This window comes from Trichosurus vulpecula, chromosome 7 (assembly GCF_011100635.1).
Source record: "Trichosurus vulpecula isolate mTriVul1 chromosome 7, mTriVul1.pri, whole genome shotgun sequence".
In the NCBI taxonomy this organism is placed as follows: domain Eukaryota; kingdom Metazoa; phylum Chordata; class Mammalia; order Diprotodontia; family Phalangeridae; genus Trichosurus; species Trichosurus vulpecula.
This window is the reverse complement of record NC_050579.1, coordinates 161724386-161750469: the sequence shown is the minus strand read 5'-3', so window position 1 is coordinate 161750469 and position 26084 is coordinate 161724386.

Genomic DNA, 26084 nt, shown 5'->3' with positions numbered 1-26084 from the left:
CGTATATATATATATATCATATGTGAATACGTATGTATATGTGTGTATATAGATATACATATATATACATACACATACACACATACTATGTGTGTGTGTCTGTGTATATATATATATATATATATATATATATATATATATATCCATATCCCTAGTTCCTTGAATCTGTATGAATGTGGTATGAACTTGAGGCTCTTCCCTCCCCAAGTTGTTCTTCTCTGGACATTCCTTCTTAAACTGTGCCTAGAACCATGCATAGGACTCCAAACATGCTCTGACAGGGTATAAACTTGTATGACTTGTTTTTCTATTTGTATCTTCCCCAAGTTCCTTTTTTTGACCCTTATATTCCACTTCATTTTTGTAGTTCCATTCTTCCATATTTGAATTCCTGTATCTCTTTTTTTTATACTTTACATCATCTATTTTGTTAATTCTCTCCCTCAAATCTTTATCATTTTTCACTTTACTCTTAAACTATGTCCAATGAAACCTTTTGATCAATATGAAGATGTATATGTATGAAGATGGCCATGTGTATATATACATGTATGTATGTATACATAATATACATGTATATATATGCACATATAAATATGTAAAAAAGTGTATATGGCAGATATATGACATCTTGAATCATGGCCATCAGAACAGTCAGTAGAAAAAAATACCCCATTTGCCAAGGAAATGAATGAAGTAAATATTCATTACATGATCACTCTATGCTAATCTCTGTGCTAAGCTCTGGGGATATGAATAGAAAATTTAAATCCCTGCTCTCAAGGAGCTTTCCTGCTAATGGAGGAGACAATACCTAAGAAAGACTTCAGCTACAAGCCAGATGGAAAGCTCCCATGATCCTTAGAATCCAACGGCAAAGCAGGTGTTTATTTATGTTATTTCCACTGATAAAATCATGTCAGTTTCAATGTTGAACTATTTGGCAGTGCCATGGACTCTGGTGATGAGAAATTTCTTTTCTGGGTCTTCCATTAGTTGTATCTATAGCACCTGCAGGAACCATTGCCAAGGCTATATCTCTGTAACTATTGCTTATCAGGATAACAGCTGCTGGCCCTGGGCTGGAAGTATTGCTATTCCCAAGGGTCTTGATTTCAGTCCTGGTTGTCTCTATCAGGGCCTGAGGACAGGTGGTGGTCAAGGTATTGGTGGTGGTTTGACTTGCTTGTCCTTGGACGTGTCTCACTACTTCAGCTAGGCTGGCCTTCCTGCCCTGGAAGAAAAGTAAAGACAGCCAGGAAGTAGCACAAGCACCAGGAGCAGTCTGAACTAAAAAGAGGAAAAACATGAGGAGGAACAATCCACTTTGGTTCACACTTTCAAACAGATGTCAGAGAATTAGGAAAAGCCACCAAAGTGACACTTTGCTAATTTTATTTCTTCCTGCATCGAATATAAGCAGACATGTTGGCCAAGGTCCTATGATGGGGGAGAGGGAAAAAAGACATTCCCTTTTGCTGTGAAATTCCAGTTCTTGGACTCCCCCTTGGCATTTTGTTCCAGACTTAAAGAAATGGGCAAGCTAAGGGGTAAAATTGAGCTGCTATCCAGCTTTCCAAGTTGATTATTCATCAGGTTCCACAGTGGCTTATGACAGCTGCCCTATCATCACAAGTGCAGATAAATAAACTGGAATTTTTAGTGCCAAAAGGAATTAGGTGCAAGTGAGCAGGAAATCAGAACTTCTCTCTCTTTGGAAAACCACACCATGAATCTGCACTGTCTAATCATTTTCTGTTGAACTTGTCAGTAAAAGAGCATACTGAACACAGACAGTGTCAAGAACACTTTTGGTTCCCAAAAGCTTTTCTTAAATGGTTAAGGCTGTTACATTCTTACACTCCTAAAGATCAGTCAAACAAAATGTACACACAGATGCATTTCCCAACATATGTACTATGCAAGCTTTCTTTCTTTCCTCTTTTTTGAAATGTTGAGCTGAGATGGAAAAAAATGCATTCAGATCTTATACAAACTATAGCTTAGCTTTTCCTTCAATGTTATTTGCCTCAAAACATATGAAATAGGAGTTAATAATCAAGGGGGGTGGGGAAAGACATGAGAACAAAGGAGGTCAGAGGAAGAAACTATCCACATCTTTAACTATTCAGATTCACCAGGAGATAGATTTGACTCCCTCCTTTGCTCCATATTATGGGAGTCATTATTGAAACCTGGATGGTCTCCATGGAGACAGCCAAAGAATGCTAGTTCTTTCATCTGCTCTATGGAAGAGCATAACCTCCAGGGCCAAGATTCTAGGCACCACATTTTAGAAAAGATATTGGAAAAAGCAGAGAGTGTCCAAACCACAAAAAGATCAATTGGAGGAAACAGGGATGTTTAGCCTGAAGAAGGGAAACCTTGCAGGGGAGGGGACAATAGTTATCTTCTATTGAGTACTTAAACAGCTGTCATAAGGAAGAGGGGTTAGATTTTTTTTCTGCCTGTTTCAAGAGATCAAAACCAGAAATAGTGGGTAGAAATTATGAGACCAACTTAAGGTTGATATTTAAAGAGAAAAACTTGCCAACAATCATCCCCAAAAGCAGAATAGGGTGCTTTTGGAAGAATTCTTCCTCATTGGAGAATTCAAGCTAAGGCTGAATATTTTCCAAGAATGTTACAAAGAGGGTTCACTTTAAGCTATAGGTTGGAAAGACCTTACCTTAAAAAGGCCAAGGTCTCCTACTTCATCTGGGGCCATCTCCAGTTGTCCTGATCTGTGTCTTGCTGCTGGACTTAGATGACTATGGAGGGGAGAGTGATGATTTTGCACAGCCCTGCCTCACTTAAATCCAATTTACTTGCAAGTCAAGATACCACCCTTGTGATATCATTTGTCCTCTTTGAGAACGAAGGACAAATAACAAACATGGATTGCACTAAATAGCCTCTGGGATTCTGTGAGATTTGTGTGTTTAAGAAAGCATGGTGTTCATAGTTGGTTTTGCAAAGGGCCATTTCTACCTCTAAATGACCTAGACCACACAGGCAATATGATCACTCAGGAAAAATGCAAATGGGTGGCAGTCTTAAATAGACCCAGAGAGATTGATCTAGATGGTCTAAGAACCCTTTTTTGACAGGGTCTCAACAATTCAATCAAAAAATCATGTATTAAGTACCAAGTACATTCCAAACACTATCTGAAGAAGCTACATTCCAAGAAGGAATGGCAAAGATGACAATGGCAGAAATATTCTCAGGGAAGGTGATAACAGAGTAGGGGGAGCATCCATTGATAGCAAATACGGGGAAAATTTTAAAAGGTGAGCCAGATAGGGGACCATATAGGGAAGCTGTGTATGTTTGGGAGAATAAAGAGAGAAAGTGACCTTGCTATCAGTAAACTTTCTATGTTACTCTCCCAACCATTCCCCCTGACCAAGAACTCAGTACAGGTGACTGAGTTCTCCATCAGAATGAGCTACAGCAAGTCTGCACACCTGGACAGGTGCCGTGTGTGCAAGTCAGCAACAACAATTATTGCCTCATCCCCAGTTAGAGCAAAGCCATCTTGTATCAAGAATAAAGGGTAGAGGGGGCGGGAGGGGAGACACAGAGTAACAAAACTATTTCCTTTCAAAAGAACTTGCTGAAAGCTTTGCTTGAGATCAGATTAGGCCCAGCTATATTGATGAGTGACAGCCCACGACATCGTTATTATTTGGGTCCTGATACTTCCTTTCTATAACCTCAAAGTCACCTTTCAGTAACTGATGTTTTTTGTCCCCAAGGATCCCCTGTGTTCACTTGCTACACATTAATCTGCACCTAAAGCCTCTGGGATCCATAAAGGTTGATGCCTTACAATTGTATGTTTAGTCCTAGGTGGGAGGTCTGAATCTTTAAACAGGGGTGGTGGAGAGGGGACAGCCTGTAGAATCAGGGCCCACCCACAAGTGGGAAAAGACAATTATGAAGACTTGCATGTGACAATAGAAAACAGCCCTGTTGCTTTTTCTACTGGAGTCTGTTTCTTGAGAACTTTGGTACAAATCATACTCCAAAGGGAATACCCTTTCAGCATCAAAAATTGTGTCTCTGTAATCCTTTGGCATGATTTAAAGGATCAGGGATAGCAAAGGATTTATAGCTAAAGGTGACCAGATGACCCAATTTTCCCAGGGTGGTCCTGGTCTCAGATGACTTGTGCCAGGTACAAGAATGTTAAGAAAAAGAGTAGATATACTCCATTCTGAGGCCAAAGCATCTCAGCAGGGAGACGGAGACATTGGGAGCTAAAATAGCAGAATTAACCTGGCAATGGGCTACTTCATAAGAAATTCCCAGACCTTAGAAGTCATCTGTCCTTTAGACCCCTAATCCCTGGAAAAGGGAGCCCCTCCAGCTTAATTACTTGGCCTCAGGGAAACATTTGAGATGAGGAGGGTTCCTAAGTCTTCCCTCAAAGCTACAAGATCCAGGCTAAGGGTCATAAAAAAAAGCTCTTCAGTTAATTCTTCCCATCTCTTCCCCAACTCTATCTTTCCCTTCTTACCAAATCACTTTGTAGTATAGGGTTGACAAAATGATTTCATATGCATTTTTTCGTTTAATTCTCACCATAACCCTGTGAAACTTTAGAGATGAAGACAATAAGACTTGGAGTAAGAGATGCATTCAGAGTCATCCAGCTCATAAGTCATGCTAGGGCTAGAACCCAGATCTGCTGATCCCTATCCAAGGTTCTTTTTCATTATACTATATAGTTAGAAAAGAAAGGACCAAACTCACCAAGTAGAATCAGAGATGTTATTATTTAACCCTAAAGGGAAGTTCTTCTTCCTGTACTTACAGGTTTAGGCCTCCCTTACAAAGCGGCAACTGATTATGCCAAATGATGGGCAGTTTTGTAACAGAGATGAAATAAAATCAGGAGACTTATATCATGTTTGCACATGACCACAGCCTCCACTTGACCCAGAATCTTCAGAGGTAAGAAGGATATTGCATTAACCTTGTGAGCCCCTACCTAGACCTTTAATTATACCAGCTCCACAATCCTAAGGGATGCCGCCACTTATTTAAAATTGTCTGGCCATTGTCTGCCAAAGAGATGTTTACAGGAGTCCAGAGCAGCCTAAATATTTGGCAAAGCCTTTAAAGAAATAGTGCAACCACAGCCGTGGTCTACATGGCCCATGTTGCCAACATGGCCTAGTCCATTTTGGGGTGGGAATGCCTCTTAGCAAAACCAAACGTCCTAAGTTGGATTTGAAGGATTTATACTGTGTATCACATTCTAGGAATATAGTCTGGTGTATAGATTTCAGACTCTCCAAGATATTTAGACTTAGTCTGCGAGGATTTTGGAAATGCGGTTGCCTCCTCCATGGAGGGGGATTGCATTTCCTCCATTCCACCCATTGATATATTTAAAATAACAAAAAACCTATCACCTGTTAGTGAACTTTCTGGTTATGAGAAATGTCTTATCATCTGTCAGTCACCTATTCTCCCTTGTCACTTTCCCTGTGAAAGATTTAAAAAAGTATTGAATATCTATTGCCATTGAGCATTATCTAGAACAGAGGTTCTTAACCTCATTTTGTGTCATAGACCCTTTGGCAGTTTGGCGAAACCTATGGAACCCCTTCTCAGAATAATATTTTTAAGTGCATAAAATAAGATATATAGGATTACAAAGGAAACCAATTGTATTGAAATTACACTGTTATAATTACGTTGAAATATAGTTATCAAAATATTTGTAAAAAACAAGGTCCCAGACCCCAAGTTAAGAACACCTGAAGAGAACATAATTTGTGCTCATAACAAAAAACTCACGATAATCCACTTATTCATCTAACAAATATTTACTACACAGCTAGTAGCCTGTAGATACAATATACTGTTCAAGGTTCTAAGGGAGAAAAATAAATATATCATGGTCCATACCCTTGAGAATCTTGTACTTTGGAAGGAATTTTAAAATGTACATAAATAAAAATATCATAATTTACAATCCAATCCAACCTATGTACAGCTGCTTCCTGGTGCCCAAGTATGCTACTTTACTCGAATGCCCGAAAGCCTACAATGGCATTCCATTGTGTACCCAGTAGAGACCAAATTCCCTAGCCTAGCATTTTTAGAGAGGGAAAGTTTGACCCCAGAGTCAAAATTCCCAAAGTTCAATCCAACAAACATTTATTAAGCACCTGCTATAGGCCAGGCACTGTACTAGGGATGCTAAAAGGCAAAAAAAACAGTCTTTGCCCTCTTGGAGGTTATATTATGGGGGGGAGGGTACAGGGAAACAGTAATAAATAACTAATGAAGAAAGTGAACAAGGAAAGCTGAGTAATCAGGATAGGCCTTGTACAGGGGGTAGCCTGGAAGGAAAAAGGATTCAAAGAGGCAGAGGTAAGAAGGGACTGGTTTCCAGATATGGAGGACAGCCTGCAACTGAGACAGGCCCTTGAATCATCTTTTTAAGACAGATTCAGTTGAGGCACAGAAAGCCTCCAGTACACTCCCATATGATATGGAGACAGGAACAGGGCAGGGCTAAGCCAGGGGATAATTCAGCTGGGATGGGGCTATAGGATAGAGAGTAGGATGAAGAACTATGACACCAGGTAACTTACTATTTGGACTAATTATTCCTGCTAACTAGATTATAAGTTCAATTATTTCTATGTTGCCTAAAGAAATTTAAGTATTGTTAGTACCTTCTAAAAGTCAGTACTCTGGGACAAACCCAAACCTCACCCTAGTTATAGCTCTCATTCTGGCTCTACCACCACCACTGTAACCAGGCTCCACCCTTCTTTTCCTTCTTTACCTCACATTACCCCAGGTCATATATTCCATGCTCTAACCAACTTATCCTATGCTATCACTTTGCTCCAAATTATTCCTTCAACTTGGAGCATTTTTTCCTTCTCTTTCTCTGCTTGATGACAGTCTACCTGTCCTTCAAGACCCAGCTTAACCCCTCATCTGAGCTCATAGAATTTTATGCTTACCTTAAACATGACATTCTAATTTGTTATTTTTATCTGTAGGTACGAATGAATGAAGAAATGAGTGAATGGATGGATGAAAAAGTATTAAGTGCTTACTGTGTAGTAGTCACTGGCACTGCAAATCCAACAAGCTCTCAAGGAACTTGCTTCCTAATGGAGGAGAATGGCACATATTGGGGAATAGAGGTCAAGGGCAGATGCATTGTCACCACCAGAAGGAAGATAGGGTGAAGCCTAGTTTGGTGGCTGAGCCAAGCTAGATCTAATGAGTTCTCACCAATCAGAAGATGGTTAAAGCCTAGTTGGGTGGCTGAACCAAGCTAGATCTAATGAGTTCTCACCAATCAGAAGATGGTTAAAGCCTAGTGGGGTGGCTGAGCCAAGCTAGATTTAATGAGCTCTCACCAATCAGAAGATGGATGAAGCCTAGTTGGGTGGCTGAGCCAAGCTAGATCTAATGAGCTCTCACCAATCGATGGTTGAAGCCTAGCTGGGTGGCTGAGCCAAGCTAAATTTAATGAGCTCTCATAGATCAGAAGATGGTGGAAGCCTAGTTGGCTAATTGAACCAAGCTAGATGTAATGAGCTCTCACCAATCAGAAAAGCTTGGTCCCAAAACGAGAGTTGGAAGTCTAACTGGGAGAATACAGTGGCATGAATGGAAGGGTGGCATGGCAGGAAGATGACAAAGAAGCTATATATCTTCTTTTACTAGATTTTAAGCCTTTTTGAGGGCAGGGACCATGACTCATTTATTTTTGTTTCCCTCCCATTGTCTAGCAGAATGAATAGTAGACATTTGATTGACTGATATTTAATGAATCTTTCACTAATAAATCAGTGTACATATGAAGAGTACAGATGACATGGAATCAAATGTATTAGAGTTCACTACTGGCTAAAGGATTCATAAAGGCTTCATAAATGAGGTGGTACGAGCTAGACGTTTACTATGTAGAATACAAGCTCCTGAATGGCAGGGATTGTGTCTTTGTCTTTCCAGTGACTAACACACAGCCTTAAACATAGTAGGCATTTTTGTTGAATTGAATTGAACGAAATTAGTTTGTTCTAATATTGACAATAATATGTTTCCAACTTTCAAAATCTGATTTTTAAAGGTGTGTACCATTTATAGCTTCAAAAAGGATATAGCACAATAATTCAGACTGTGGGTTACACACCTACAAAACTTGGATAGCAATAGTTTAGGATGTTTCATGACCTAGAGCCTAGCATACACTCACAAGTTATAGAGAAAAAGCTATGTAAAAATAAAATAATACATTAAAAATAATTAGCCAATATGAAATATAGAGTACACAAAGAACAACCTTCAAGATAAAATCTAATGAATTGCTTTCATTCTGGATTCAGCATATTTTTCCAGTGACAAAGAACAATTACTTATCCATTTGACTGATCTGGCTTGTAATTAGGGACCCACCTGCCTGCCCTAGGCACCTAAACCACAGTGGTGGATAGGTAGGTAGATAGGATTCATAGGTGTGAGCACATATGGTTTAAAAGAGCAAAGAGTTAGCCTATGGTTGTATTCTTCTCATCCTCTATAAGACTCCAGAAGTTATAGTAGGCAATGAACAAGAGCAACTTTTTTCAAATATTCTCTCCTTCCCTCTCTAACATGTAGGGCCCACAGATAAAATAGAGCAAGAAGAAAGAAAGAAAGAAAGAAAGAAAGAAAGAAAGAAAGAAAGAAAGAAAGAAAGAAAGAAAGAAAGAAAGAAAGAAAGAAAGAAAGAAAGAAAGAAAATCTTTTCTTTCTCAATCCTTCCAAATGGTACACTAAGGAAACTGGGCAGAGAAGATTTGTGTTCCTCCCATAGGACTTCATAGCTTTTAATACTACCGTGTTGTTGGAGGTCTATAAGGATCCTGTATTTATCTATTTATTTACATGCTGTCTCACTCATTAGAAAATAAGCTCCTTGAGGGCAAGGAATGTTTTTTGCCTTCCTTTGGATCCCCCCAGGGCTTAGCACAGTGCCCTGTACTTGGTAAGTGTTTTCTAAATACTTATAGATGGATTAATTAATTGATTACAGGATAGAAATAGGAACATCAGCCCAAATGGACTGAAAAATAGAAGGAACTCCAGGCATTATAAATCATATACTATACAAATTTTATTTAGTAGTAGTCAGGATGAGTGCACAAACACATGTGCGCACGCACACACACACACACACACACACACACACACACACCATTATTGCAAATCCCTACCCCTCAAGAGCTTTGACAGCCAGCTGGTTATGTTTTTAATATCTAATTAGATATAGAGTTATTTAAAGAGTATTCTAAGGTTTACACTGTTTCTTCATCTGTAAAATGAGCTGGAGAAGGAAATGTCAAACCATTATAGTTTAGCCAAGAAAACCCCAAATGGGGCCACAAAGAGTCAGACACAGTTGAAAAAAATAAAAAATTAAAGAACAAAAAGAGCTCACTAAAGCACATTCAGATCTCCCTAAAAGTGTGCCCAACTTATGTCCCAGAGTGAGTCACAGGCCCTATGCCCGCCTCCACAATCTGCCTGGCCTAGTTTAGGACTCTTTTTCCAAGGTCCACATCTTATGGTTCCCCTTCCCCTTCCAATCCCATGTAAGTCCCTGGAGGACAGAAACTGGTCTAATTTTTGTCTTTGTGTTTTAAGCAGCTAGCATGATGCCTGGCCTGCAGGCGCTTAATAAAAGTTTACTGAATTGAATTATCCTTGGGCACATTCTCTCTGGTCCTCAGTATCCTCATCGGTAAAATGAGGAAGTTGTACAAGATGGCCCCTAATTTCCCTTCCACCTCTAAACCTATGATCCTGTTATATACTTAGAGAGATAGCTCTACATCCATATTTATTTATTTTTAAAGTTTAATTGAGCAGCAATGGCATCAACATACATATTCCTTCCAGATCTCATATTCATGCATTTTTATGCATCCTTGTCTTATGTGACTCTCATCCATACCCTCCTATAATTCCCCAACATGATAAGGGATTTCCTTTATATCTCTTAATATTATGCACGTGCCAGTGCAGCACTTGGGCTGGTCATTGATTTCCCTTATTCTCTTTACATAATCAGTCCACCTCTTATTCTGATCATAGATGTCTTTGTTGCTATCTCTAATCCCATTTCTTGTAGGCAATTCATCTTTTGTGACATGTTGTAACTTCTTTCTTTATCCCTGTCCCACCATTTATCCATTACCCTTTGGGTGATCCACAATTTTTATTCTTATTGATCTACATGTAATATATACAAATCTGATTCTTAAACCTTCTGGTTCAGAAACACAACTGCTAACAGCATTATTACCTCCTTGTGAGTCTGGCTACAATCCAACATATGAACTGAATTAAATACATAATCTGTGTTTGGGTTGACAGCTGGGGCTACAACTCGAGGGCAGCTCTTGTGTCTACTGTCACACTTTTGCCTAAATTGAGACTCTTCCACTCTGAATAGCAAATCCCATTATATTCAAGGACTGTGTGAATTCATCTAGAAGCACAAATGTTGAGACAGAGGAAATCACGTTGAAAAGGAGCTAAAATCCTTGGCCTACAGGATCTACAGGCTAAAGGCCTCGGGCAACTCAATTCGGAATAGCCCTAAAGTGGGAGAAGATCCAAGTGAGGATGAAATTTAATGTGATTATCCATTTATTATATTATGCTAACTCTCTCAAGGCAACAAAAAGCTGCTCCCTAGTCTCTTTCTCTCTTTCTAAAAGCTCTAGAAGAATGTCAGAAACAGTCACTGCATTTTTCCAATCCAATCTGCTAAGAAGGGAAGAAGGTTCCTGATGTTTATGACAGGGGATCTCCCACTCTTTGTTTTAAGGAAAAGTTTAAACAAAATGATCACCCACTCTGGGGCTTTAAACATAGTTCAAACAGAACAAAGTTCCCTTGCCAAGGTTTAAGCCAAATTTCCTCTGTCCAGATGGCTTCCTCAGCCAGGCCAAAGTAAAAAGAACCAAGACACTCAATCCTGCAGGCTTTTAATGCTCTTGCTTGATTATTGCTAATGATCCCCAGCTGTACTAGCTCCCTAGTTCCTTAACCTCTCTCTGCCAGGCCATACATGCCTTTACCTCTTAGAAGCGGGGAAGGGAGTATTCAGGTTGGCTTTTCCCCAGAGTGTCAGGGATTCTCCAGTGGGGGCACAACAAGAGCTCAGGTGCTCTACCCAAAATCTTCAGGGGGATGACAGAGTCATTTTCAGTATTGTTTAATTTGACGAAATGCAAGGAAATGTCACTGTATAGCAGGCTTATAGAACATTGGATAACTTGCCTGTGAATGTGCATAAAACATGGACCACACACCATCCACATTCTACATACCCCGGAGGATTTAGAGAATCTCCATTTACTAGTTCACTTGATAATTCTTGATGCATAGGTAGGTCTACATATTTAGTTCAACCTCAGCTTCTTAGAACAAAAAAGGAGGGATTAATTCCTAGACTATAAATTGAGAACTCTCCCCTTTTCTCTCCCTCATTTGTATGCACTTGCCCTGGTCCCTCAGCCCTAAAACACACTTACCTTTGACCTGTATATGATGCAAGTATTTTTCTTCTAATTCACATATTGGTTTCATGTTTCTCTTCTGCTTTCTGTATTTCCTGCACACGTGTCTAGCTAAAACTTTAAGCCCTTTTGAGAGATCAGGGAGCAGGTCTATTAGAATTCTATTTTCATTACCACTAGCCTACTGATGCATCATACATAATTAGGCATTTTGAAATCACTTTTTCATGATGCTTTTCAATTCAACTGAATAACTTTCTTGTAAACCACCTACTAGTGTCTTAAGATCAGAGTCATACATCACTTAACTATTTTAGTGGTCAAATGAGATACTGTATTGCAATTCTTGCTGTATAGTATAGGTCTCCTACTCCTGATGCCACATGGCCAACAGGCACATTGGATTAAGTCAGGAATCAAAAGAGTTCATTTGAGATATTTAGTTTCTTCTGGTCCAGACTGTGTTTTTACAATAATAACAACTCACATTTCTATAGGAGTGTGCTTTATCTCATTTGAGTCTTACAATAATGCTGTGAAGAAAATGCCATTACTGTACCATTTTATAGATAAGGAAACTGAGGCTAAGACTGATTTAGTGACTTACCCAGTATCACATAGATAGTATGTACATAAGACAGAATCTGAACCCAGGTTTTCCTGACTCCAAGTCCAACTCACTATATATAAAAACACATTGCCTTTTGAAGAAATTTTTTCAGATGATTTCATTGGGGGTATTTGGGGTCCTTAGTTCAGCTAATTAGCATACTAATTATATCAAGTTCACAAGTTCAAGGGTTATGATAAATTTTCTTTACACCTGCTGGTCAGTCTACCAAGGTAACCTGGATGAAGAGAGAGTATGTTGGTTGTTCCTTGGAAATACCCCTTGGGGAAAATGATGCTCCTTGGTTGAGCATAAAGTATGGAGTGTCAACATAAATTGTTACTGGTGTAAGCAAAGTTAGGTAGTCACCTAGGGCGGGGCAGATTTAAGAATCTAGCAGATCTAAAGCAGGAGTTTGCAAACCCCAACCCCAAGTAGTTCATGAATAGATTTCAGGGGGTCTATTATTTGCTTCCTTTATAATCCTATGATTTTTTTTTATTTTATGTATTAAAAACATCATACTGAGAAAGGGTCTATAGGCTTCACCAAACTGCCAAAGGACTCCATAGCATACAAATAAAAAAGTTGAGAACCCTTGAGCTAAAGAATGAATTCTAACCATAGCTTTAAAGTTAATATACTAATACTTGCCTACTGAGGCAACTGAGAACACTCTGTGATCTTCCCTACCCTCTTTGAATTTTTCTGAAGTGTAACAGGCCCACTGGCTTCATTTTCAATTCAGTCCAGTTCAGTAAGTATTTGTTGAACAAGCATATACTCAATAGAACCACATAATTTCAGAGTTACAAAGATTTCAGAGGCCATCTTGTTCTGTCCCTGGGTCATAACAAGACTCTGGTCTGTACTATCAGGAAGACTTCTAGTATGAACTCACTACCTTCCAGGGCAGTCCATTATGCTCTTGGATAGTTTTAATGATTAAGAAACACTTCCTTAAGTGGAGCCTAAATCTGCCTTTTAGCAACTTCTACCCATTGTTTCAAGTTCTGTCCTCTAGAGCCAAGCAGAACAAGACTAGTCCCTCTTGCACTTGACAACTCTTAAAATGTTCCAAGACAGTTGTAATAGAAGTCTCTGAGTAGGGTTGGACCATGGAGCCCAACCTGTATCTGAGAATCCCCTCTACAGTAGACTTGAAAATTGGTAAATCAACCTTTACTTGAAGACTTCTAATGAAAGAAATATATTAACTCCTCAAGAAGTATATTCTACTTTCGGATAGTGCTAATTCTTAAGACGTTTATCCCTATACCTTAAGGAAATCGCTCTCTCTCGCTCTCTGTCTGTCTCTCTCTCTCTCTCTCTCTCTCTCTCTCTCTCTCTCTCTCTCTCTGTCTCTCTGTCTCTCTCTCTGTCTCTCTCTCTCCCACTCATTGTTTCTGGTTCTTTATTCTGGTACCTGGCAGAAAAAATCTAATCTGTCTTCCGCATAGCTGTCCTTCAAACATTTGAAGACAGCTGTCATGGTACCCCTGAGTCTTCTCTTCCCCTCCTTATCCTTATAGGGCATGATCTCATGGACTTTCACCATTCTGGTTGCCTTCCTCTGATCGATCCCCAGTTAAACAATGTTCTTCCTAAAATATGGTCTTGAGAATTGAATGAAATACTTCAGATACTTTGACCTCCCTCTACTCCTTTATATATGCAGTTAATATTAGTTGGGGTTTTTTGGCTATATGTTGACCAGTTATGAAAATCTTTGAATATTAATAAAGTTAAATTAATAAAGTTCAAATATTAATAAATTAATAAAGTCAATGCCTATTTACTTACATGCCTTCCCAATCTTGTACCTGGGAAGTTGGACTGATGCCTATTTCTAGTTTTATTTTAAGCTGCAACCCCAGAGCAGCTGGGTTAGTTACTTTCTTGTGGCTCCACAAATCCTTCCTTGGATAGATCAGAGGATAAGATAGATTAAGAGCTTCAAAGTACTTTTGAGGTCAACAAATCCAATCCCTTCATTTTATAGATAAGGAAACTGAGGCCCAGAGATGTTAACCAATTTCCCCAAAATCATCATACTGTTGACTACTTTCAAACTTAAGTCCTCTAATTCCAAGTACAATGAATCTCACAGGTAGTAACAGGCAAAGTGACAGAGTTATAAAACTGCTGCCGCTGATCTAAGACAACTAAGACAACTCCAAAAGACTCATGATGGAAAATGCTATCCACATCCAGACAATGAACCATGGAGTCTGAGTACAGATCGAAGCATACTATTTTCTCCCTTTGTTTGGTTGTTTTTTCTTTCTTGTGGTTTTTTCCCTTTTGTTTTGATTATTCTTTCATAACATAACTAATGTGGAAATATGTTTAATATGATTGTACATGTCTAGTCTATATCAGATTGCATGCCATCTTGGGGAGGGGGGAGAAGAGGAAGGAGGGGGAAAAATTGGAACTCAAGATCTTATAAAAGTGAATGTTGAAAACTATTTTTATATGTAATTGGAAAAAATAAAATACTATTAAGTGAGAGAGAAAAAAAAACTATTGCTTCTTGCCTTAAACTCCCCACAAATGGACATTCCATGACTTTCTAATATTTTCTCATTGAGATTTAATTACTCCTAAATATTGTGGAACCCACATTTAACTGCCCATTCATATGCTAACCTGTTTTTATTTTGTTTATGTCCTATAAATCAAATAAGTTGCCCGAAGTCATAAAGATGGTAAGTAGCAAAGCTGGGATTCATACTCCAGGCCAGAGACTCCAAATAAAATGGAGTTTTTTCTTCCAGGGGTGTGTAATTACAAGCAGGGTGGGACTTTTTGCTGTTTTTTCTTTTGGAGTGCTTCTCAGCACTAAGGCAATCAAGTGCCTTTGTGTCTTGCCTTTGTTTCAATCAAGAGTCTTTGATTGAATCAAGAGTCTTTGATGACCTGCTTAAATCACAAGAAAACCTAAGTCACATGAATTTGAATCACATGGTTGTGATGCCCTCTGACCCTGAAGAAGTGTGTGTGTGTGTGTGTGTGTGTGTGTGTGTATACATATATATACACATATATATGTATGTACAGCAATTTGCTTTGGGGACTCACTCATTGGAAGACTCTGGGTAGCCATTAAGGTGCCCTTCCTGACTTTGAAAACCCAGATGTTGGTGTTTCTCTCTCTGGTAAATATGTATGTATTGCTCTGGACAGACAGAAGCCCTGTCTGCTGATTTGTGTTATTTGCTCTGTTTATATAATTTCTGCTTGTAATTTCTGTTTGTATTTTCTCTGAAGTTCAAGGTGCTGACTTTCTCCCCTGAACTAAGTGAATGATATATGTATGTTTAATTAAAGTGAGATTGTAAAACCCCTTAAGGTTGCCTTCTTTAGAAAAGCAGATCAAAGAACTTGTGCTAGCAGCCCTCCTGTGTGCTGGTGTTATTGACCTTACATCTCCACAGCAGCTGCAAGTAAGGTTGTCGTTACAGGGTGGGAAACCCATGGCCTCAAGGCCACATGTGGCCCTCTAGGTCCTTAAGTATGACCCTTTGACTGAATCAAAACTTCTCATTTCATAAATTAAAAAGCTGAGTCCCAGGGAGAAAAGATTTGCTCACAGTCATGTATCTACTTCAGGGGTAAAGAATCCACACACATGTGGCTTCTAAAAACTTGGGAGCAACTTTTTGACCGAGCCCAAGTTTTACAGAACAAATTCTTTTATTAAGGGGATTTGTTCTGTGAAGTTTGGATTCCAGCCCCCTCATTTTTCAGATGAGGAAACAGAGAGGTAAATTAACTTACCCAAGGTCAGACAGGTAGTAAGCATCAGAGGCAGTATTTGAACCCGAGTCCTCTGACTATTGTATCAGTCCTGAAGCTCATACCAACCACAGGAAGTTGCCCCTTCCTGAATGTCTTTTTAAAAAATCATTGTACAGGATGAATTGATACAAAGACAAGCAAGTATAGCCAGGAAAACCCTATGCACAAGTACCACAACAATGTAAATAGAAAAAAATAAGGAATAAACACTATAGAATAATCCAAAATAAATGTTGCAAAATTACCAAGAACAAGCTTAGACTAAAAAGAAGAGATAAAAGATGTCTCCCTCAACTCCTTTCCACGAGGTAGAGGTTCCACAGGTGTGAAACATTGGACACATCAGATTTTTTCAAATATGGATAGTTTTTGCTGAATTCTCTATTCTCCCTGTTCTTTTTCCTTTTTTAAAAAATCTTTGTTATGAGGGCTGGCCCTCTGGGAAAGGGTATAAGAGAGATACAGAGGGAAATTTAGGTTAGGTTAGGTTAGGCTAGGCTAGGCTAAGTTAGTTTAAAATGGAAGATATCAATTAAAAAAAAACTTTTTTAAAAGAAAAAAGTTTCCTCTGCCAGATCTCAGTCTTACAGGAGGTCATGAGGCAAACAACCCTTGCAACCTGCATTTCAGAAGCCATCCCCCTCAAATCACTATATTTATTCATGATTTACTGCTTATATGGGAGTGAGTGCATTAGGAAGAGGTTTCATGTAACTCCAAATGGCTGATACACAACAATTTCTAAGAGGCTCCGGAGCTCAGTAGGAGATTACACAAGGAAAAGTTCAAAACCCACAGGGGCTTTACCCCCTGCAACACCTCCTAAGTACACATGACAACTCGGAAAAACAATGTTTCTCTCATTTCTCTAAGATCTACTTCCCAGTCCCTCTTCAAGCTTTCAACATCACTTATCTTTAAGAGCGGCTCTATATCTTAAGGCAGAGGAGCTTAATGGAGTTTTAATTCAATTGATGTATATTGTATGTGTCATCTTCTTTGAAGGTAAAATGGCATTCCCACTGGTGGAGTCTCCCAGCTGGGAAGCCTCCCTCACCCAGGGAGCCAGAAGTTTCCATTTGTCTGTTGATCACTAGGAAAATCTGTACTCTATTCAAAACCAGAAAAGAAAGAGAAAAAGCACTAGTTGGTATTAAGTTTTTGTGAATATAAATAAAACATTATGTAATGATGAACCAACAATAGTAATAGGTTTTGTAGCACAAAATAAAACTCCAGCAGCTGTAGGCTGGGACAGATGGCAAGAGCAGTACCCCCAAATCAGAAACAGCTTTTCTGCAGATATAAGACTATAGAAAAGACAAAGCTGACTGACCCTCGCAGCAAAAACTCCTTTAGACCTTTCTGAATTGGTTAGCAGGAGGTCTGCCCTTCTGAGCCATAACAAACACAAAATTCAAATGAAAGAGAGAGAGACAGAGAGAGAGAGAGAGAGAGAGAGTCAGAGAGAGACAGACAGAGACAGAGAGAGAAGCGGGAGGGAGAGGGAAAGAGAGGGGGGAGGGAGAGAGAGGGAGAGAGAAGAGAGAGAACAGACAGAGAGAAAGGAAACCAGAAGACAAAAAAAAAAGAGGGATCAGAGAGAGGGGAGTAGGGAGGGGGAGACAGAGACAGAGATAAGAAAAAGAGAAAGGAGAGATTGAGGGAGAAAGCGAGAGGGGAGAGAGAAAAGGAAGAAAGAGACTCAAAGAAAGACAGAGATGACAAGTATATATTTTGATCAATTTTATTTTCCAGCTCAGGCAAGCTATTATGGGTTCTGGCATGGCCAACCGACCTGGTGAGTTGCCACTCTCACAAGCAAAAAGCAGAGACCTCCTTTTGCAATAATCACAGCATGCCACCACCCAAATCTGAAGCAGACATTTCCATGGGCAGTTCTTGTTCCACAAATAAAAACTGGGAGAGGTGCACGCTGTATGTCTATGTGACGTGCTAGCATCTTCACAGGCAGTTCTGAATGGCCAAGAGCCAAAAAACATGAAAGGGAGGTGAGAAACAAGGCCTGATATCCATCCCAAGTCTCTCTAGACCCTTAAGTCTTCCCTGCTCTAGTTCTTATCTTCCCTATTCTTCAGATACCGACGTTATCAATCTTCCAGATTGGCCAAAACAGATGGACTTCCTTGTGCCTGATGGTATAGATAAGAAGTCTATTTGAGGTTTTCTCCCCTTCTCACCCCCACTTCCCAAGCCCTTATCTCTCTGCATTGCAGGTGTCAGGTCCTGGTAAGCAATAACCACCATTTCAAGATGGATTGCTTTTTCATTATCAGTTGTACCACCAAATGATAATGGATGTCTCATTAAGGGCAGCTAGGTGGCTCAATGGACAGAGTGCTAGATTTGGAAACAGGAAGAGCTGAGTTTGAATCCTGTCTTCGACATTAACTGTGTGACCTAGACAAATTACTTAATCTTTCCCAGCTTCCATTTCCTCAACTATAAAATGAGGAGCTCAGACTTGGAAACATTCTAGCAGCCAATTCTATGATTCTATGATCATTTAAAGCTGACTTGGTTCCACATTGGGGTGGGGTGGGGGAGTGAAGAACAGGGGTGATGCTAACTCCAAAATCTGAATTCTGGGTGAGCAATATAAGAAGCAGGGAAATATAGGGGAATGGTTGGCACAGATGCATGTGGATCTTGGCTGGATATGTGAGGGTCAAACGAGGAACTACACACACACACACACACACACACACACACACACACACACACACATACACAAAAAGAGTAAAGGAACTTTCCTACCAAGACTAGAACTGAGAATATCTGACACAGCGAGTTTCCTTCCCTACCTTCCCCCAACTCATTCTTTGCCTCGGGCTTTCTTAGTTGCTTGAATTATGTGTGACAGTCTCTGAGTCCCTGGGTCTGTGTGTGGTCCCTGGTTATCAGAGAGGAGGATGCTGTTAGTTCAAGAAGCTGCCCTGGAAGCTGCCCTTTTCAGGAAAATTAATGAACATGGGATCTCTTACAGTGCACCTATTTTACTTAGCTGACTGAGGTTGGGATATTAAAAAAGAGGTGGAGGAGATTATTAGAGACCAGAAAGGGAAAAGAGTGATTGGAAATGGCGACAATACTAGACAATTGGCTGGTGGAGATCCAGAAGGAAGCAGTATTTGTCCTAGGTCTCTAAAGAGGATGGAATAATAAACAATACTATCATATCTTGAGTACATAAAAATGGAAGGAGCATGGGTATTGAGTATATTTGGAGATGTTTTTCTGGCAAGCCAACTGGGGAAAACAGTAAAGAGGCAGTATGTACAGTGAGAAGCATGTGGATTCCAAAAGCATTTGGAATCAAGAGCACCTGGATTCAAATACCAGCTTTGTTATATGTGACCTGTGTGAGTTTGAAAAAAATCACGTAAACTCTTTAGGTTCCAATTCCTTATCAGTAAAATAAGGGAAAGGAGAGGGGCTGCAGAAAACGGCCTTTAAGGCATTCTAGATCTGATTGGGAGATCTTTCCCCGAGTCTACAGATCTTGCCATGCCACCCTGAGTTACTCCCATTGGTTTCTCCCATTATACCCACCTAAGTAAGTACTGTTTTTCAAGCTATAAATATTAAGTGACATGGCATCAAATTTTAAATAAAATCCAGAAAACTCAATTTTCATTTTTAAACGTCAGGACCAAAGTTATAAGGACCAAATTCTAATCCATTCACTGTCACTGGCTGGTTTTGTGACCTTTGTGGGGCATATCAATCATTTAGAAACACTTCCTTCACAACTATGTAAAATAGCTAATGTCAGTATGATTATCAGAGCTTTGATTTTCCAATAATTCAGGTTTTACAGATGAGGAAACTGAGTCTCAAAGTGATGAAGCAATATTATGCACATTTATATGAAAGCCTTCATTTCTCTTTTTTGTCCAGTGGGGAAGAGGAAGTAAGGGAGAGAAAAGAAAATATTTATGTTTGAAATAAAATTTAAATTAAAAAATTAAAAAGAGATTAAGAAACTCACCCAACATGACACTGCATCAGATATAATAACTCCTGGTCTTATTGGACCTATGATTTCATTGTATGAGGAATTGGGGGAGGGGAAGACTTGTTCTATTGAGGCAAATGAACACTTGCTCTGCAACTTTATAGAGTTAGAGAGATGTCTGGGGAAATTTAAAGGACTTAAAGGGTCACATAGTCAATACATGGTTAGAGATGCAAAAGGTTTTTCTCAATCTCAGGCCAGTTCTCTACCCCCAAAACCACTCTGCCTCTTCCTGGGCTCTTTCCATGACACTACTGCCTCTCCCTGAACCTCACATTTCCCATCAGGACTTTATATATAAAGAACTCTCCTCCTGAAAGGCCTATGCATTCTTAATATTACTACAGTTATCCCTTCCACATCACAAGGGTTAGAGGGACAGCATTCCCAATGATCTGGAAAATCCACAAAAAAATTTTGGCCCTCTCTTCGTACCAGAAAACTCTGAATTATTATGGTATTAAAAGATAAAATGTGTTGATATTATATAATACTGTACATATATTTCATGCATTTTTGAGTTTCTGCTGGCCTTTGTATGTCATCCATGGCTTCCACAAAACTTCCCAAAAAATTCCCATTTAATTTCCGTATGCCAACCCACAATATATCAAAACCACAATGGGGAAAGTTACAATGTGGAAGGGATAACTGTGTATTGAGTTTGAGTTTTTAATCAACTGAGAGCACACATCTGCACACTGTGGATGCTATTGAATATTCACTTGTAAATCTGGCCCCATAAACTGGAGGTTACTCTGTACCTGACAAAGCCTGGAGCAGTCTGATTTATATTGCTGTGGCCAAACTCAAAATCTATCCAGTGGTGTCTGTGGAACTTGAAGAGATGCTGATCATTTCAGGGTGATTATGGAGATGGGTTTGTTCATTTTCTTATCTTTAAGAGACTTAAAAGTGGATACTGGGAAACCTTAAGAGCTTAAAAAGATCTATTCATCTCACCTCCTCTGGTTGTTCTAAATCACTTTCATCCGAAAGTTAATCTAAATCTAAATCTAAAGTCTAATAATGACAAGAAGAAGAAAGTCTTTTGTGAACTTTGGTAATGGAACTCTCCAACCCAAACCAAGAGGACACAGAATAAGCCAAAAGCAAAAGAAAAGAAACTTCTGAATTTAAGCCCTTTGAAATACTTGGAACTAGCATCCCTGGGGGTGGCAAGTTGGGACAGTGGAAAGAACTTGACCTTGGGAGTCCAGAGTTCAAATCTGCCATTTACTACCTGTGTACCTGGGGCAAACTGTTTGCCCTCTCTGATCTGGTTTCCTTGCCTTTACAATAAGAAGATTGTACTAAATTACATCTTTAAATTTATTTTCTCTGTCTTAATAATGCCTACATTTATAGGCCACTTTGAGGTTGGCAAACCTCCTTTATTATTTCATTTGAGCCTATCTTCATCTTCTGTGGGTGATACAATCAAGCAACAAGTATTTATTAAGTGTCTTTTATGTGCTAAGCATTGTGCTAGGACATGATATACAAAGACAAAAACGAAACAGTCTCTGACTTCAAAGAACTAGAAGGCTTCTCTTCTGCCCTGATTTCTGTGCTGGCTTCTCTTTCCTCATTTGGGTTTGTCTCACTTTCTCTGGCTTCTCCAATGTAATAGGAACATCGTAGTTTTTTGTCTGCTACTTCCTAGAGTGCCTTCCTCTATAGACACCAGGTCCCTTTAATTTCTTAAAATTTCCTTCAGGTTGCAGAGAACAATTTGGAACTATGCCCAAAGGGCTATAAAACTGTGCATACACTTTGAGCCAGCAATACGCTGGCTAGGTCTATATCCCAAAGAGATTTTTTAAAAAGGGAAAAGGACTCATTTGTACAAAAAAATATTTATGGCAGCTCTTTTTGTGGTGGCTAAGAACTGGAAATTAAAGAGTTGCCTATCAATTGAGGGAACGGCTGAGCAAGTTGTGGCATATGATTGTAACAGAATATTATTGTGTTATAAGAGATGATGAGTGGCTGGATTTCAGAAAAACCTGGACAGACTCACATGAACTGATGCAGAGTGTAGTGAGCAGAATCAGGAGAACACTGTACACAGTAATAGCAATATTGTAAGGTGATCAACTGTGAATGACTTGGCTATTTTCAGCAATACAATGATCCAAGACAATGACAAAGAACTCACAATGAAAAATGCTATCCGCCTCCAGAGAAAGATTTGATGACATCTGAATACAAACCAAAGCATACCATTTCTTTTTTTTCTTTCTATCCCTTCCTTTCTTTCTTCCTTCTTTTCTTTCTTTCTTGGTTCAAGTTTTCTTCCACAAAATGACTCACATAGAAATGTTTTACATAATTGCATATACGTAACTTATATCAGATGGCTTATTATTTCAGGGAGGGGGGAGAAGAAGGAGGGAAGGGTACAATTTGGAAATCAAAACTTTTAAAAATGATAAAAATTGTTTTGTGTGCTTGGGGGAAAATAAAATATTATTTTAAAATTTATTTTTTAAAAAATTTCATCAGGCAGCATGGTGTAGTAAAGAACTAGTCTTGGAGTCAAAAAAGCCTTGCTGGACAAGTCCTGCCCCTGGCTAATATTGTGCAAAGTTAGGCAAGTGACTTGACCTATGACAGAGGTATAGAGCCTGGAGAGAACATAAAGATTATCTAGTCTCACATTGTCATTTTACAGATGAGATATTGAGATGTCAAATGACTTGTCAAAGGTCACAAAAGAATTAAGTCTGCAGAGCCAGGATTCAAAACCAGGCCCTATGACACCAGATGCAACAACACCCTTTTCATACTCCATTTTGGAGAACCTTTCTAAGACCATTCCAAGCAAGTTGCTGTTCTGTATCAGTAGAGGAAGTTACCCCGAGATATGAATAAAATCAGAGTCTAAACTCCTTCCAAAAATTCTTTTAGGTTTAGAATCCAGTTTCTTCCAAAAGGATTAGGGGTGGCTTAAAATGTAAACATAAGGGGGGGGGAGGAGCCAAGATGGAGGCTGTAAAGCAGGGACTTGCTTAAGCTCTCCCCCAAATCCCCCAAAACACCTGTAAAAATGGCTCTGAAAAAATTCTATAGCTGTGGAACTCACAAAATAGTAGAGGGAAACAGGTCTCCAGCCTAGGAGATCCTGGATGGTCGCCAGGAAGGGTCTATCGCACAGTCCTGGGAGCAGAGCGCAGCCCAGCCTGGACCACATCAGGATAGACCAGACTGGGAGTCAGCTCCCAAACATGCCTTAGGGCCATGAATCATTGAATTGTGGCAGTTACCAGACTTCTCAACCCACAAACGCCAAAGAGCAGGCTAGGGGGAAACTGCGGGATCGAGTTTAGAGCAGTCCAGCCCCATCCCTGGGGGTGGCGGAGGTGGTGCAGTAGTGGTGGTAGCAGCAGCAGGAAGATCCTTAGGCTGCTTCCAGAGCTCCAGCATCAGCTGCTTCCCGAGTCCCTGGCTCACACAGTGGGAGGAATCTAGCAGCAGATCAGAGCGGGAGTGCAAGGAATGCTTTGTGGGCACAGAGGCAGTTTCTCTTGTTGTGCCCTGCTTGGATCTGGACTGCAGTCCTAGTTGGTGGTTCTTAGGGGAGGAGGAGTGTTGTGATGACAGAGCCTACAGTGATGGTGGAGTAGAAGTACCTCTGAAAACAGCAGTGCTTGGACCCTAAAGCTTGGGACACAGTACTCTCTACTCTACAAGCAGTCATATCCTGACAAAAAGTTTGAGGGTCAGGTGGTTGTCTAGGAACATGAACAGGCAGCAAAAATGAACTCAGACTCTCCTTCTCTCAGAGAGAGAGAGAACTTGAGAAGAGCTAAAAGCAGACCTGGGTGGTTGGGGATTGGAAGGGAGACAGAGGAGGAGGTGAAAGGAAGCCTGTGTATCTGCCATAACCCTGGAAATGTTAATGACTATCTGGAAAGTCAAGGGGAAGCACTTTGTCCTTGTGAATAGCCTAACCCATGTGGCTGGAGAAAGGAAGTAGCAGGGTGTTTTAACTATACAATCCCAGAAAGAGTTCCTAGACTCCAGAGTTCTGGGCCCCAAACATGGGGAAGCAGTGGCATAACTTCTTGTGCTGAGAGATGGCAACCATGGATGGAGAAGGGAATAATGTGACCAAGTGTTGAGAACTCCCAAAAGCCAGCCCTTCTGAATGAGTGTCAAGAGGATTGACATTGAAAAATCCAGCAGTGGGCCTTGCAGGTATAGGAAAAGGAAGCATAACACAAAGGATCCCCGATCTAGAATTTACCCTCTGCTGCTACCAGGAGTTATTAGGAAGGTGTGGGTCCAATGGGACCACTCTCTAGAAACCCAGAATTCATTTCTTTTCAGTGGAAGTCCAACCCCATATCACAATACTGTAAGGCCAGAGGACTTTATGCAGTACATTCTTGGGGCAATTATTTCCAATTTATCCTAAATATAACTTGCTTGTACATAATGATTTGCATGTCACCTGCTCCTTAGACTGTTAGCACCTTGAGAACAGGGACTTGTTTTTACCTTTCTTTGCATCCCCAACACTTAGCATAGTGCCTAGCACATAGTGCTTACTAAATGTTTTTTAACTGACTGAAGATGAAACTAACCAGAGAGGGAAAAGGGCATCAATGTTTATGGACTACTAGGAGTACTTCATGTTAATTTACATTTCGCATGAGATGAAATAAAGGTTATCTTGTTACCTTGAGTGCTTTCATGGGAAATAGGAATCTTTTTAGAAATATCTATATAGACCTAGACATGAGATATAATCTGAGATTCCCAGAGGAAATGCTTGATAAGGGCAAAGTGAATCAGATATATGATTTGGAAGGAATAGCCTTTCCAAGATCAAAACTGGTTTGTTTCAAACCAGAATTTGAGAGTGTTGGGCAACAATTTATACAGTAAATCAGGAAATTCATAAGTCATAAGTGGCATTATTTTTTACATACATCTTTGAGACCCAAAAGTAGAAGGCACTACCTCAGGAGGGAATGGGTTCACCATGGCTGGAGTTCTTCCTAAAAAGGCTAGCTAACTGCTAGTCAAAGATGCTTACTGTAGAGGGGATTCCTCTTTAGGTACAGGTTATAGTAGCATCCCTTTCATTTCTAACATTCTGTGATTCTGAGATTTTTTTTCAGGAGACTTAGGTTATTCTACGACTTTTTAGAAATAAAGTCAAGAATATCTTTTATTTCTTTCTTTTTCTCATACAAATTCAAATTAATTTTTTTATAATCAACATAAGCATTAAAAATCAAGTTTTGGGTCTTTCTGTGTCTGAAAGCAGAAAGTTTTTCTGCTTTCTTGAGCTGCTGTCTCATCAGTACTAGTGGCTTCACCTTATACCCTGATGTTATACAAGGCATGCCTGCCTTTAAAAATGCATGAACCAATCCTTGCTTGTACAGAATTTTCCATCCCTGGATCCATCATCACATTGTTTCTTAATGTCAAAAAGCCTCAGAACTTTAGTTTGAATGAGGGCCAAACTCAAGGGCACACAGTGATGAGTTTGATCCTGAATCAACAAAATCAAAATTCTTTCCAATTGAGACACAAGTCCTGCATGTGGATTGCAGCCCTCATTAGAAAACTGTTTTTCTTTTTATCAGATATTTTAAAGGATTTAATATGATCCTTAACTGTAAAGTAACGAATCTGGTTGACGCTGTTTTCCTTTTACAAACGTACCAAGATTTATGCCTCAAATGAAAATTATAATTCAAAATCAGCACTATGTTCAAAACCATTTGAGGAACTCCTTTCTTGGTACTATCTCACAGCCGTTTACCAGCCACATGAAAATTGGTGTCAGTCCAAAAAACAAACAAACAAAGCAAAACTCACCTAGACCCTATGGACCTCTCTGAGACCCAGAAGGCTCATGTGCTAGACTGCCTAGGAATGCCAACTTATTCCGCCCTTTTCTGGAAACTTCCATATCCCATGCATGTCCCTATTCATTTTAGCTAGATCCCTCAGGGTTAGGGCTTTAGCTAATGTCTAGTTTCTTCCTAAAAGAGAAACCAGAGATGAAACACCAGCAAGACTTACCCGCCCACACCCCTACCCCAGTTCC